The following is a 16,202-nucleotide window of genomic DNA, read 5'->3' as shown; positions in this document are numbered from 1 at the left end:
CGTCCCAGCCCCGAAACACGGAGGGGAAAAGGGAGTTGAAGTTTGAAGAGGAGGAAAACGCCGCTGGCTGCGTGCAGAGGCCTGCCGAAAATCCCTGTTTCTTGAAAGCAGGCCAGTTGCCTTCACCTTGCCTGTCTCAACACGAACCACCACCTTTCACACACGCGTCACCTCTTCACACTCATGTCACCCCTTCATGCCCACATCACCCCTTTGTGCCCACATCACCCTTAGTGTCCACACCACCCCCTCGTGTTCACATCACCCCTTCATGTCACAGGTACTACTGCCAGCCTGATCCACTCCCACCCAAAATCATGCCCAAATGTGGAGGCAAGCTCCAGGCATGTGCTCAGTCATTTGGAGATGGGTGGAGGTGGCTGTTGAAGGGCTGTGCTTTGTACAGGTGGGAGGCCGAGAAAGGTTTGGGAACCGACAGGAGAAAAAGCACCTCAAAGATGCAAGAGGAGTTTCGTGCCAGCATGGCACCGAGTTAACAGAAGAATATTGGTTTTCACATGAAATATGTTGTAGTATACTTAGGTAGCACAAACTTCAGACCACAAACGGCAGAGCAGAAGGGAGATTATGACTCACAGATGTCAATTTACCGGTACAAGTGTTTAAAAAAAAATAAAAAAGTCATTAGCAGCCAGCTCTTGTGGTTTTCTCTCTGAAGTCTCAACAGTCTGTGACACTCTCCTAGAGCCCGGGTTGCTCTGACCAAGGGGGAGCTCAAATGAACATCCCGACTGGAATGGGGGAAGAGGGCAGGCACAGGGCTCAGGGCTGTCTGCAAACCTGTGGGATGTGCCAGGGTCTGGCTTGTAAGCACCACTGAAACCTTCAAATGCACTGGCAGGTGAGCTGCAGATACAAATGCTGCAGCTCAGGATTATTTCTGGCTTCTTCAGCAGCGCCTTTCTCAGTCACCTGAGGTGGTTTTATAGCAGAAAAGTTCATGTAACTAAAAGAAGCTGCAAGGTGCTGGGGGCAGGAATGGAAAGCCCAGTTCTGGCTCCCAGGAGCAGCTGGGTTTAGCCAGGCAATAGCTCAAGATGCAGGCAGCAGGAAGCCTGAGAGGTGGCACAGAGGGACAGGCACTTAGCTCCAGCCAAAAGTTCATCTTTCAGGTGCCTCCCCCACTGACAAGCACTCACATTTCCCATTTTACAGGCATTTGTGCTTCCAATTTACTTGAGAGCTCAGTTATGGGCAATCCCTTCCTGCAGCAGTGGAACAATACATAACCTCCCTCCCCTGATTCCCAGGTGCTTGTACTCGGGCAGGGCACAAGCTTTGAACCATCAGGTTGTGGGTCCTTGGCTTGAAACCTGCCACAGGAATGAGCCTGGAAATCAAAAGATGAAAAGAGGATGGTGAGGATAAAACTTGGTCTCTCTTTCCTCTCCCTGTACAGGATAATTGCACCTGCCTTGATTTGGGGTTTCAGTCCCCTCTTCCCTACATGGGGATCGACAGCAATGACTGAGGAAGAAACCACCAAGAGATTTTTAGTGGAATGTTTCCAGTTGAAAATCAAATGGGGACTCAGAACAGCTGCCTTTCTCTATGAGCCCTTCCAGATTAGGCTTGGGAAGAGAAATTTGAGGCAGTTACTGCAGCCTGACAACCTTTTCCCTTCCTACACCTCGCTCAGCACACTGCAGATTCCCGGGTGAGCGTGGGAGCCCCACGTGTGTGCTGGCGTGGGGGGACCAGCTCAGGCTCTCAGCAGCAGCAATGAAGCCATCAGAAAGCACCTGGGGTCCCAACCAGATGGAAACGACCCCAGATTTCCACCCCTCCCCGATCCAATGGTGCTGGATAATCCACCCTGCACGGAGCAAACCACAATCCCCAGGATGAAACAGAAGAGGAGGTGAGGGCGAAGCTGCTGGGGCTCTGATGGGCTCAGCAGAGGCCACGTAGGAGAAAGCTCTGGTGAGCAGGGATGGTCCTGGATGGAGCTGCTGGTGGGATTAAAAGGTGGTAGCAGAGGAGGGATTGGCTGCCTTTGAGGTGTCTGTGGGCCTCTTCAGTGAGGGAAAAAGTCTTAAGGACTGGCTGAGCTCCAGCACACCTGTAATGGGGCTCCTTCTCTTCTGGACCAGTTCAAAGGCTCTAATAAAGATCTTTCTCGCAGCTTGTGTGGCTTTTATTAGGAAGGATGCACACACTCCTGGCATTCCAGCTCGGCCCTGATCCCATTGATGACACTGAGCTACAGCCTGGTGGCTGTGGCCAAGCTTGGAGCTCCTCCTGCCTCACCACCCCCTTTCCATGCTCCCCTAAGCTCCTGTTTCATTTTCCTCATGCAATGTATGGTGCAGGGAAGCTGAAAAGCTTCCAAAAGTAGCACTGGGGCGAAAACCTCCAAAGTGGAGGAAAAGAAGGGAGAGGCTGTGGACAGAGATTTCCTTCCAGGGCAGCAGAAATCTCTCCTTCGAACTCAGCTCCCTCCTAGCAGCCGCCTTAATTTGTGTTCACTTCAGAGCCTGCCACATGAAAGCCCTGGCTCTGAACTCCAGCTGAGCTGCTCAATGGCTCAGTGTTCACAGAAGGCATGGAAGGAATCCATTGATTAGTTTCTTCAGCTGGGATGTGACCATTCAGAGTTTAAGACCTGCCAAACATGACTTTGCCTCAGCAACTGGTTCTTATTTGCTGCTTACAGGCTTCAGAAAAATCTTTCCTCTTCCACATCCAAGCCTCACTCTCCTTTTCCATTCTGTCGTTACTCCGTGGTAATCTCTCTTCGGGCTCTCTGCTGTCGAGGGAGGATGCTGAGCTGAGGAGAACAGCCCTCCTGCCATCAATATACCCAGAAGATCTCGCTGTTGATGGGTGATAACCATCTGCCCTCCCTCCACAATGCAGCCTGACTGTTTTTCAACATTTTAGAACAAATAAAGGATGGGCAGTAATGCCACATTGTTCCTAGGGACACTGAGTAACCTTGCGGGAAAAGAATAATAACTTATTTATTTAGCATCAAGGAAAGCTATCACAAGACCTTTGCTGTGGTTTCTGAACACGCAAGACTGCTCTTCCACCACCTCTCTCTCTCTCTCTCCTAGCTGGGACTGGCTCTTTCCCTTCACCAGGCCCAAATTCTCTCCTGCATCATGGAGAGCTGCTGGCTTCCCTCCAGATGTGACGGAGCTGGAACAACTTTTCTTCTCCCTTGGATCTCTCCATTCCCATTACTGCAGGCTCAGGATTAGGTGTTACCAGTAGGCTGGAGAAGGAGTTTTCCCCAGCACGGCTGCTACCACAACGTGGCCACCTCCAGGGCTACGTAATAACGTGGAGCAACACTGCCCAGCTGCTCCAGGGAGGAAATGAAGAACACCATCTCCAATTAAAACTGCAGGGGGATATTTATGGCAGCACGTAATTAGCCAAATTGGAGCCTTCCCCAAAACTGCCATGGGATTTTTTTAATGACCGCAAAGCGGTCACGGCTTTGGTTTGATGTTTTGTCAAGTAAACAATATCCAGAGGGCATGAGAAAAAAAAAATTAGGAGCAAAGGGGAAAAAAAAAAAAAAAAAAAAAAAAAAAAAAAAAAAAAAAAGCAGCTTGCGATTCCAGGGAGAAATGGAGACATGAAAGGATTTATCGTAAGGGGGACATTGTTGGAAAGAGCAGCAGCCACCACTCTAAGAAAGGAAAGAGCAGGGAGGTGGCTCTGGGTGTGGAGGTGGCCCTCTGCAATGAGAGGAAAGAGCAAGCAGCTGCCACGAGCATTCCCCAGGGAGATACCTTTCCTGGAATTTAAAATGATATGAGAAATCCTTTCAAGCGCCGTCATAGCTGGGAAGTATTTGAGTGAGCTGTTTTACACCGGTCATGGGAGGCTGGATTAGTTGTGCCGGTGACTCCAGCCTCTCCTTTTTGTCTGAGCGGTGGAAATGGAGCTCGTTAGTCTGTGTGTTCCCGGGCTGGCTGCAGGAAAGGCTGACTGCTCCCACAGCAAGGATTTGTGGCCAGGAGGTGATGAGCATCACCAAACCATTGTTTCCCCTGTCACCCAGCTGGCCTCTGGGGTCCCCTCGCTGCTCCATGCTCTAGGGCTGCAGTCTCAGAGAAAGTCCCCATCCTCTGCCTTAAAAGCGAGTTTCTGTTCAGGGCGTTGAGCCTAACAGCGAGTTTCTGTTCGTGCTGCGGAGCTCCAGACTTCAGTCCCCAGCTCAGCCCCGAGACAGTGCTGCCACAATGCCATCCTCTGATTGCCCTCCAGGCACCACCAGAGGAAGCCGCCTCGGAGCCTCTCCGACTCCTGCTCTCATTAACTTCCAGCAGAGATGATGGCTCACAAAAAGCATCTTTGTGGCCAGCTCAGCATCAGGACTCCAGCACACACGCACGTCCCCGCGTGGCTGTGAGGGAGCAGCAGCTCCGGTCCGGGGGCTGTGGGTACCTCAAGAAAAGGGCTTGGAAGCTGCTTGAGCATCTTCAAGTGCCTCCTGGGATGGGTTTCCCAGAGGTCTCACGCTGGTTCCTAACCTGACGAGCTAATCTGGGCTCCAGCAATACAGTTCTGCCGTGAGTTTCATTGGGGGAGGCTGCTGTCACTCACTCGGTGCCCTGCTGGAAGAGCTGGCTGGGTGGAAAATCCTCGTAAGCTGCTCAGCAGTGCTGTTTGCTCTGGGTACATTTTCCCTCTCCTCCTCAAGTAACAGCGCTGAGTCCTTGGTTAACATAACCTGAGGAATTTTCCTGTTTAACTCTTAATAGCTGCAATCGCTCTGGGGATGCGCAGACGATACCCATCAGAGCTGATCTGTAGGACCTCGCACCTTTGGCAGCCTCCTTCAGAGCAGAAACAGAAGTCACCAGCTCAGACCTAAGGAAAACATCTCTGGCCGTGACTTTGGCATCCACCCGTTTCTGGCAACAGAGGATACTGAAACGATTTCTGATGGTCCTTGAGATCCCCTTCCCTGAGACACAGGTGGGGGATTGCAAAGGTGAGGAATGGGATCCTTGCTAATAAAGAATCTCCAGGACAACCCTAACACTTCTCTGCTTTTCCAATCTTTAAAAATACCCACTATCACCACCAAAAAAAGACCCACTGCTTCAAGAAATACCAAACGACAGCTACACATTTCACTTTCCTGAAGGTGAAAGTGCCCCACAAGCACCTCCTGAGGCAGCTCAGCCCAGCACCAGTCGCTCCAGTACAAATTCACACCTCCCACCAGCACAGGCTGTTCCAAGCCCCATCCAGCCTGGCCTTGAACACAGCAAGGGATGAGGCATCCACACCTTTCCTGGACAACCTGTTCCAGTGTCTCACCACCCTCAGCCTGAGGAGTTTTTCCCCGTGTCTAACCTAAGCCTCCCCTCTTCCATCCTTGGGATGAAGGTTTCACGGGTGGACGTGTTTCAAAGAGGAGAAACCCTCTCCCGGCTCTGGAATCCTCCTGGCTTGCAATTGTCTCTTCTTGGCAAGGCGGTTCGCTGGTGAATAAACGACAGAGAAATATTCCTCTCTACACGTGTTTGGGTTTTTCGGGGTGGTTTTTTTGGACGGCGATCCTGGCTCTGCAACAATACCCGTCTTGTTCGGCCCCGGGGATGCGGAGCAAAGGCTTGAATAGATCTGTCTAAAATTATAAGCGGGCAGCCCCTGGGCTCTGAGAGATCACAGGCCACATGCTGGGGCTGAACAAAGCCTCTGCTATTTCCTAACAATTAGCCCAGCTAAAAGGACATCTATCTCCTTCCATTAGAGCCACCACGTGCCTCCCAGTCAGTTCATTGTGAAGCTAATTAAATAACACGCCTCTCTCCCCATGAGGGGCTCCTGATGAGTTCTCTGAGGTCCTAAACCCTTCCCGGTGTCAATGGGGAAGGGGCAGCTGGTCCCCAGGGCTCCGCAGCTCCAGTGCAACTCTGGCCACTCATCCATGGCCATCATCATCATCCTCCTCCTCATCATCATCCTCATCACCCGTTATTGCAGGTTTCTAAATTATCTTCCAAAAGACATTGGATGGAGAGTTTGTGATACAAGGGGGAAAAGCAAGGAATATGGTTTGGTCCCCTATCCCTCACCCCATCACCTGCAGAAAAGGTGTGAAAACAGCTGATTTCCTTATTATTCTGCTGGGGTTTGCTGGTAGCTGGAGGAAAAAAGTAGATATATTTTTTGTAGATATGTTACAGGTTGATGCAAACCAGTTTGGGTTGCTGTTTTGCTGTTTCTGTTTTTTTTTTTTTTTCCATACACTACTCGTTGAGCTAAACCAGCACAAAGAAAATAAACAAGGAAAACCACGTGTCATTCAACCTGAGCTCAAACTTTCTATTTTTGCACGTCTAAAATAGGAAAAAAAAAATCAAAGTAGGGGGGAAAAAGGTCAATTAAAATAATCATGTTGACAAACCCTTTTTTTTGCTCAGTTGGTTCACCTCTCTCGGGAGGTTTCTGTGGGAGGGGTAGGTTTTGGGGATGGATGGGGTGAAATCAAATCTGCCTTTTTACCTGAGAAGCCCCATTTGGGTTTTAGCATCACGAGAGGTCACAAAATACACCTCTGACCCTTGGAGTTCTGCAAATTAGTTCTGGCAAGCCAAACAAATCCATTCAGATGATGCAGCAAATATCTCAGGGGGTGTCTGCAGTGTCCTGAGCGAGGCTCCAGGGAGTCCCAGGGCCACCACGAGGCATCCTCTGTCCCTGGAGGAGGTCAGCATCCCCTCTGCAGCACCCAGCCTGAACCAGGCCAAATGCTGTCAGTGGCTTTTGTCTCTGTCACCCCGTGCTGGTTCTGGGGGCTGAGCTCTGTTTGCACCAGCAAGAAACTGCTAAATCATTCCAGATGTTCCACACCTTTTCTCACACTCTCCCAAGACCCGGAAGAAATCGAGTTTCCTTCTGCCAAGCCTACAGTCAGCAATAGTTGTGACTATCCCCTTTGCCCCCTTTCAGACATTATTTTCCACCCTTGGCTATTTAAATCATTATTTTCACACCCAGAAAGCAGAGCTGGGAACCAGGGAAGGTGGGTCAGCAGACTAATGAGCTGGTTTCCTGTGGACTTTTGGATGCAGGCTCCAAACAGCTGGACCTGCTGCTACAACCAGAGCTCCATCCATCCAAGGAAAAGGGAGAGACCCTGTGCCTCAGCCCTTGTGGTGGGGAGACAGCAGGAGGAAGGATAAGGAGGGGGAAGCTTGGTTTCATTCTGATGGGAACAGGGGGAAGCTGACATGAAGTTTGCTCCTGTTTTCCAAACCCATGAGCCACTCGTGCTGCTCACAACCACCCTGAGTAGCAGCCACTCCTGGAGCCTGGGTGGGAAAATGCTGGGGGGTTTTAGAAATGGATCAGGGCTCGCCAGGAAATATATTAATTAGTGTGGGTGAATGCATGTCCATAGGCTTCTGTTGTAAAAGCACAAGGATCAACTCACTGCCCATTGCAATGTGAAATAAGACAAACCCCATGCTCAAGCAATGCAGATTTTACATCAGATAATCAAATTTAACCAACAGGGCCAGGTAAATCATCATTAAAAGGTGCTACATGGCTCCTCTGAAGGTCTACAAAGGGTTGGTACAAAAGCCAAGACCAAAACACAGTCTGAATGTACCTTAGGAGCTACTCAGCCCTGTGGCTGCACTGAAACCCCAGCAGCCAGTCTGACTGCTTCATTCATTGCAAACCTACAAAAAAGAAAAAAAAAGTGGGGGCAAGAGACAAGAAAAAGATGTCTTGTATTAACTGCCTTCCTCCCTTCACCCAGCCAGTGCCCTTGATCCCAAAGCTATGGGAATGGCTCCACAAGCCTCTTGATTAATAAGAGCCCAGGGGGGAAAAATCGTTTATATAACCTCTTCTTCTCTAAACTTCCTAAGTGCTTTAGAAAGTGGCTGCCCTGGAAACCCAAACTGGAAACGAAAAATATTATCTCTTCCATTTATAAACATCTCCAGTGCTAATGAAGTGAGGAGCAGCAGCGCTGGGGAGGAGAAGGCTGGAGATGCACTTGGCAGGCGTGGGAGAGCCCCCAGAAAACTGTTTCATTTCAGGTGGGTGTGGGAGGGAAAGTCCTCCCACCCTGGGTCGCTGCCACTGTTGGCTGCTGGCTGCAAGTGCTGCCAAACCCCCCGGGGAGAGCTTGGAGAAGATGGATGGGGATGGAAGCATCTGCTCCAGGGATGAGAGAGGAGGCCTGATAGCCTTGTTAGGTGGAGATGGAGGGGGAAGGAAGGCAGGGTGACATGAAGGAGGTAAGAGCAGATGGATGAAACCTTAATAACCACTTCTCTTAGCTGGAAGCTGTGGCTGGGATGGAGCTTCACGTCCTGGTACTGGAAGGAGTGGAGTGAGCCTTGGTCAGACTCCTGGGACACCTCTGCTCACACAGCCTGACCTCAATAAATGGATAAATCCAGGTTCAATGGATAAATCTTGGGTTCAAAGACCCTCTGCCACACCCAGGCCTGAACCAGAGAGCCAGGAGAAGTGTTCTTCAGAGCAACCCAACCTGATTCTCCTTTTCCTTCCCATGCTGGCATTTCCCATGGAGATTTGTTTTTGCATCAACACAGCCAGCCCCAGAAAATGCTGAGTTTTGGCTGGAAATGTTTGCATTTCGTTTTGAGAAAACAGTGACTATTTCTGTGGAGCAATCCCTCATGTTTGGCAGCAAGAAGAAGAAAAGCAGAAGAAAAAAAAACCAAACATATATTTCATCTTGAAAGGGGACTGAGCTGACATCCAGAGTGTGGAACAAGTGTAAGGCAAAGCAGGCTGCTGGGTTGCCTTGTTATAATGTCATTTTGATTACTGTAAAGCAAGGGAAACTGCTCCTGCTCACACGTAGTAGCTGTTTGCCTGGATAGAAACACAACCAAAGCTGCCAGACAAAGGCAGCATCTGGTCTCCTGAGGTTGGGAAGTAACAAGATGCAAAGCAGGGGGGCAAGAGAAGGTCTGATACTCTCTGGAGATGTTTCCCAAGAGCTGCAGATGCCCCAAGGTGGCAGAGTGGTGAAGAGCTGTGCAGGGCAGGGCTGAGATGCCAGCTTTATTCCACCACTTTCTTCCCTAATTATTCATGCCTTTTGAGTCTGCAAAACTGGGTTGAAATCTCCCAAGTGCAGGCTCTTCTGCAAGATGCCTGGAACTGACCGAATTAGAAATTTTCCATGAAGAGGCTCCCTTGGGGCATCTCCTCCTTTTTTTCCTATTCTACCTCAATGCTGACATCAGCCTGGCCAAAACGAGTGCCCTCTGCCTCTCCTTGAATGTGGGATGTGGGGAGTGAATCACAAAACCAGGGGAGAAAGGCAGTTCTGACTCCTGAAAAATACTTACTAATGAGTTAGGGAGAAGTAGCTCAGGCCAGCTTTTCTTAGAAATCAAATCTCTGCTCTGGTGAAGTGGTTTTTGGTGCTGTTTTGTTTGGTTTGCTTTTGTTTTCCTCCATCCCATTTGTGCTCTGAGAAGCACAAACATCTGCAAGTGTTTTTGCCCCCCTTTGCTCACGTAGCATGTGCCATGTCAGCGGCCTTGCTTCCCTTTCCAGGAAGGGAAGTCCTGTCCTGAACTTTATTATTTTGCTTTTTTGGTGTGTGCACCCACCCCTTTCCATCTCTCCAATCCATGGCAGCACTGAGTGGGCTGAAGCCAACCCTCTTCTTTTGGAGCCAGCCTTGAGGGCTCGAAGGCCTTGAATCCCACCCTGTCTTTGCAGTGTTGTGGAGAAAGAAAAAATGACTGAAAGAGGGGATCAGAGGTGCCTGGTGGCAGCTCCTGAAGGATGAGCTTACACTGCTCATTCTGGCTGAGAATCTCCTCTTATACAAAAATCAGCCCACACACAAATTCCTCCCTCCCTCGAGTCATGAGGAGAGCAGCTCCCGTGGCTCTCCTGCAGGGAAACCTCTTCCCAAGGTCCACACACAACCTCATCATCCTGCCTGCTGCAGGAGAGGCAGCTTTCCCCTTCCTGGGGACCCAGCTGCAGGGAGGGAAACTCTCATTTCTCCTCTTGTGAACCAGCCAGCAATTGACCTGCTGCAACTCTTTCCAAAGCCTATTGATACCAACCCCAGAGGGAAAGGTCCATCCTGGGGGCTGTGTAAACTTCAGCACGTGTTCAGGCAGCTTCAGGGGCTCAGCCACACTGGCAGCTCGGTGTCATTTAAGATGTCAATTTTTATGTTTGGATTTTTTTTTTTTTTTTACAATATCAAGCACTTGTACAGCCCTGTTCTCTGGGGAGTTCCAATCACTCCCCTGACCTCAGTGAATTAAGCATCACCATGAAATGTGCAACGAATTAATCATCTGCATCTCCAACGTGAGAAACTGGGAAGCAGTGGCTCACAGGCAGCTTTTTGAGGGATTTAGGCATCTCACTCCAATGGAAGCCAGTGGGGTTGAGATGCCTGAAGACTTGTGTGAGGAGATGTAGCCAAGGTCTTCCAAATCCCAGCTGTAAGTTCTCAGCCAGATCTCCTAAATCTGCTATTCTTGTCCCTGAGAACCATTCCTCCACAGAAAAAAAAAAAAGCCAAAAAAAAAAAAAAAAAAAAAAAGCCAAAAAAAAAAAGACCTTGGGGAAGAGCCACCAGGGCTGAGAGCTCAGGTGAATGAAACCACCCCGTGGGCTGGGGATGTCCAAGAGCTGATTGCTGCACAGCAGGAATGAAGAGGAGAGCAGAGAGGAAGCATGGCCCCTGGGGCTGCCCCAGGAGCCCCAGACAAGGTGAGAGACTTCACATGCACAAAGCAGGGTCTGGGAAACAGCATGCAGAAAGCACAGGGCATTAGAGAAAGCACAAACCTGCTCAGAAAAGGAGGAATCATTTCCATCCACAATTTTACTTGAGCCTATTTGTTTCTGCTCCATTGTAGAAAGAGAGCAGAGAGAAGAAATCCCTTATACAGGGTTTTCAAGGGATATTCGTCCTGATCCTCTCCTTCTCTCCTTGTGTGGCTCTAAGCTTGGTGTTTCTGCTTCCTGCTCCTCATCTTTCCAGCCTGCACATGAGCTGTACAGGCAGGGGCCAGTCCAACCCTCCTGGAGGTGTCTGTGTGTGACAAATAACAATGAAAAAGAGAGACCATCCTAATGCAACTCACACACTCCCCTCCCCAGCCTGACAGCCTGGTTTCTCAGACTGAAGTGATGCAAATAGCTCAGATAAGGTCCAGATAAAGTATCTGAGCTCTCAAGGGCTTATCTGAGCTGAACACCAACTCCAAAAATTCTACGATTTGCCCTGTGGGACTATCTCTGTGGAGCTTGATTTCCATCTGAAGCCCCGACCTCCAGAGGCTGCAGAAACAGCTCCTGTTCAAATGCATTCTTGAGATAGCGGGGTGGGACGGGCAGTTCTGCAGCTCCCCTCTCCTGGGCTATCTGGGGATTTGCCTTCTGGTGGGAATGTCGCAAGAGCCGGGCTGATGGCTCAAGGAACCGGTGACGGCACCTTTCACCACATAACAGATGAGGTAAAACCTTCCTCGCAGGCGGCAATGGAAAAATCACTTTCCCTGGGCGACAAAGTGCTCCCTGCTGGCTTTTCCTTTCAGCCCTCTCAGAAAAGGGATCGCAGCCTGGAGCTCCGATCGAGCAGACCCAGTAACAATCCCCAAGTTTAAACTGGAGTGATAAATATTCCTGCTTGGAGATCCAGCTCTGCTGAAACACAGACCTGGTAGGGAGCATCCAGTCCTAATTCCTAGGATGCAGCTCGGACTGGGGAAGGGGCCAGGGGAAGTCCAAAGCCAGGCTGCAGGGTGGTAAATTGAGCCCTCTTTGTACAAATGGGATGAGAAGTCCTGATGGGCTCACTTACACCTGGACTGAAGTTATCTGGGGTCCTGCAGGAGCATGGAGGGTGCCCCAGCACCCAGCCAGATGCAATGTGCTGGGTGTTCCACAAACACAACAGGCAGAAGGAAGGAGTCCTTCCCAAAGGGTCTGCAACCAAGTCACCAGGATTCTTGTCATTTCTACACACCCAATGCAAACCCAGCAAGGATAAAAAAAAAAAAAAAAAAAAATTAAACAAAACAAAATAAAACAAAAAGGGCTTTCTGAAAACCCCTCAGAAATCACCCCCAAATCTCGCCGGTTCAAGCAGAGAAAGATTTCATCCCTGTAGAGGTTTGCAAGCACCAGGCAGAGTTCTCAGGCAAAAATAATTATGGAATTCTATAGGAAAATGTGTGGGCAGTCTCTGGGCTCTGGGCAGCTCCCCAGCACTCAGCTGCATTGGCAGCACCAGGGTTAACCACGGCGGCGCCCTGCAATGCAATGATTTCTGGTTTATTTCAGCAGGGGAAGTGTGTCCCGGCCTGATTAGCCCAATGGTTTCCTCTTTTCCCATAACCTCCAGACCCCCATGGCCTAAGTGTTTACTTTCTGAAATAAAAAATCTGCTAGTGTTTTTCTTTTTTCAGGGCATGTGTATTTTGGGAGGATTCGGGGGGAGGAAAGTGGAGAGGGGGAGTTGAATGGGATGGGAGGCTGGAGTACACCTCCCTTCTCTCTCCCACCCCTCACCCCCAGCTCCTTTCCAGCTGCAACCTCTGAGCTGAGACTTCTGGCTTCAATGTGAGAGAGAGAGAGAGAGGGAGAAACATTAATGAGGGAGTTCAGTCTCTTGCTTCAGCAGCTATAAACACAGTGAACATCTGGAAGGGGAGAGAGGTGCTTCACACTGCCAGGAGCTGAAAGAAACAGTGTGTTTGCAGGGTCCCAGCCCCCTGTGCTCCCCATGTCCCCCCTCTGCCTGCCCTCCTGGCATCATCCAGCCAGTCCTGGTGATCCAGGGAGAAATTAGGAGCTGGTCTCACTTAGGCTGCCCTCCCTGCTCTGTGTCAGGCAGCAAAGCCCACCCAGGTGCTGTTACAAGAAGCCCCATGCAACCCAAAGCCTCTAGAGAGGGTGCTGTGCTGTCCAGTGGTACCCCTAAGACAAGTGCCTGTGGCACAGGAGGTTGGGAAAGCTCCAAAAAACCACAAAACATCTGTGTTTTGTGTGTCCTGTCTAAAGCAAGTGTTCAGTGGTGCAGGATAGCCTCCTCCTCTGGAAAAAAGGAACAGGTACATCCACCTCACTCCATCCCTACAGAGAGAGCAATCCTACTCCACGACCATCCCAAAACATCTGCACTCATCGTCCCAGCCCCACGGAAGCTCAGTCCCTTTTCTACTTGAATCTACATGGGGTTATTCCTTCTCCATGGAACACCAGAGCTGCCAGTCCTGGTTCAGCATCCCAGTTTGTGTTTTCCCTCTTGCAGAGCTCCCACCCTTCTTTCACACCTCAGCAAATCTACAGGCAACACCCAAAAAAACCCAAGCAACAACCCCCCAGCTCTCTCCCAGCCACATCCCAGGATTCTTCCTGGAGCAGCAGCTGACATCCAGCTGACACCAGGCTGCAGCTCAAGTGGGAAAAGAGCTCAGGGCTCTTTCTCTGGTGATGACCCAAGGTGCAGGGAACTCCCTTGGGTTTTGCCTTTGAGACAAGACAGGGATTTGTCCAGAGTCATGCAGGAAACAAATGGAAAAGCCAAAGGCCGGATTTTTGTCATTCTGTTGCTTCAGCTCAAATAAACCTCTCCAAGTGCTGACTTGCAGCAGGTTGCAGTGGGGATGCAAAGGGAGGAGCACCATAGGGTTGCCTGCACGTGTTTTCCTCACCTGGGAAACAAGAGGGATCCACACAAATCTGACACTCAGTCCAGCTCTCACTGGAGAGCAAAGCAGAAACTGCTCAGCATCCTTCACAAGCCTTGGAAAAAGGGCCAGAAGCCTAAAACACCACAGCTCAGCAATTCATTCACAAGGCACACAGGGATCTTTTCCCTCCACCAACAGATTAAAGTAAGTGCTCTTAAAAGAGAAAATTATACATGTCCTTCAGCAAACCCAGAGTGCACACCCAGCGGGGTGCCATGCCTTTAACCAGAGCTGATGAAACCCCCAAAGACTGTCAGGGGGGAAAAGGGTCAAAAAATCCCATTCCAAGCAGGCTATAAAGAGCACCAGACCCCAAGGCTCGTGAGAGGCTGTCACCTCACCAGCCAGAGGATGACAATCCAGCAGAAAGGGATCATTCATCCCCAGGGTCAGAGCAAAGGGCCAGGGAGGGCTGAGGATCTGGAGGGATGAGCAGCAGGTTGTGCAGAGGCAGGATTTTGGGCACAGCTTTTGTGGAGCCTTGAAATGAATCAGCACCCAGCAGCTCAGCTCTCCATCAGCCCTCCTCGTGCTGGCTCACCCCATTTTTTTCCCCCCTGTCCTGTTTCCCTTCGCCTTCCTCCACGTCCTCCTTTGCCCACTCCTCATTTCTTAAGGAGGGAGAGGACAGAGTGGCCAGGCCAGGAGATGTGCTGAGGAGTCCTGCTGGGTCTCAGAGCCACAAGCAGATGTGCCTGGCCTGTGAAAAGACGCCCATTCATCTCTGCAGAGAGCGTGCGGGGGAGGCAGCAGCAGCACAGGGGAGGGGGGAAGTGTTGGAGGAGGCTGAGAAAAGGAAGGAGGCCACGGTTAAAAATAGGATAAAAGGACATGAAAAAAAAAAAAGCAGATTTTTTCTGGGTTTTTTTTTTTTCCTTCTTTTTTTTTTTTTTTTTTTTTTTTTTTTTTTTTTTTTTTTCGTTTGTTTTCTCCCTAAAAGCTTCACTTGGAAAATGTGCTGCAGCTGGAGAAGCCATTGGGCTGAGCCTGGTCAGCTCTCACCTTCCCCCCTCCCTCCTCTCTCTCCTCCTCCCCAAGCCCCCTTCCTCTGAGCGTGGGCCTGGAAGACAGCCCAGAAACTGCTCACAGAAAGAGCTTTCCTCCAGGGATCTCCACCAGGGAAAGAGCAGGTCTCATGGTGAAGGAAGGGGCAACGTGGGGAAAAGCAGGGAGAGTTGGCCACAGATGCAGGCAGTCCTGTGGGGCTGGGCTTGGAGGAAGATGCTTGGGCAGCATCAGACCCACAGCTCCAGTTTCTCCTCTCTCTAGAAAAGGTTTTCATTTAATTTTTTTGCCTTGCAAAATCCCAGAGCAAATCCCATTTGCCTCAGTGAAAGCCAGAACACTCCCTCAGATACTCCAAAAGGATGGGAGTACCCTCAGTCCAGACGTGCTAATTCAGCCCAGCAACAGTGGTAGAAACTTCTTCAGCCAGAGCCATTTCATCCCTCACTTGCCATTAACAACACTTTTATCTCCCCTATCACTAAGGAAAACAAACCTGCTCAGAGTGAAGAGCTTGTTAAAGTGGCCTTGGCCCAAAAAGGCAGTGCAGCCAGGACTGTGCCTGTGCTGAAATTATAATAGTGCTATCAAACCTTTTCTTCCCCTCTAGTTTTATGCCTGACCTCGTATCAGCCAAAGAAATATTCCCAGAGGGTAATATTAGGATACTATTACCTTATGAATTAAACATAGGGTGCTAAGTGTGGCTTTCAGCATCCTTTCAGCAACCCTGCTGCTTGGGCAGGCATGTGGCACCCTTCATTCTGGGCTGCCAGATGGTTCAGCTGAGGTACAAAGGCCTCTGGGCTCCTGTTCCTACTTGGCCAAGGAGCAGAGCTTCATTTCATAAACCAGCAGCAATTCCCCTCTTGCTAGTTATTTTTTGTCATCTTTGGGATGTGCCCTTTGCTTGCTGTGGACCCAGCCTGGGTTGATTCTTTGGGCAGCAATAGTTCCAGCACATGCAGTGCAGATTGTGGTAGCCAGCTGACATATAAAACTGACTCTACCCCAACTTTTTAAACAACAACAATAAAAAAAAAAACCTCCAAAAAAACCCAGCACCACCCCTTCTTGTCTTTATCAACAAGCTAAATCCACATCAGGCTTTCCTTTATTCCTATCACTGAATAATCTAATCAGACTTCAAGCACAATGTAAATAAACTTGCTTGAACTTCAAAGGCAAAATATTGTCTCTAAAGGCAAGCAGCACTAAAACTTTTAGAAATGTTGTGGGTTTCTGTTGCAAGAGGATATATTCACACTTGCATTTTCCTTGTTGACTTGTTTCTTTCACCAACATCAAGACCATGAAAACCAAAATAGCCTCCAGTACACCAGAAGAATAGATGACAAATGGTTTTAATACACACCCGAAACACAAAGGAGAAACGAAAGACTGTTCCTAGCAGTATATACAAATCAGAGTTTCCTCTCATTTAAAATTAGAAACTGCTCTAGACCTAAGAAA

At 49.7% G+C, this 16,202-nt stretch overlaps 1 protein-coding gene across 1 annotated transcript in view; it reads right to left on the bottom strand.

The window, feature by feature from the left end:
* ETS1 (ETS proto-oncogene 1, transcription factor) overlaps window positions 1-16,202 on the bottom strand; it is a 68,625-nt gene that overhangs the window by 41,762 nt on the left and 10,661 nt on the right. The window lies entirely within an intron of this gene.

The sequence above is a fragment of the Heliangelus exortis genome, chromosome 26, assembly GCF_036169615.1.
Source record: "Heliangelus exortis chromosome 26, bHelExo1.hap1, whole genome shotgun sequence".
Classification (NCBI taxonomy): domain Eukaryota; kingdom Metazoa; phylum Chordata; class Aves; order Apodiformes; family Trochilidae; genus Heliangelus; species Heliangelus exortis.
Note: the sequence above shows the minus strand (reverse complement) of the source record. Positions and strands in the feature narration are given on the sequence as shown.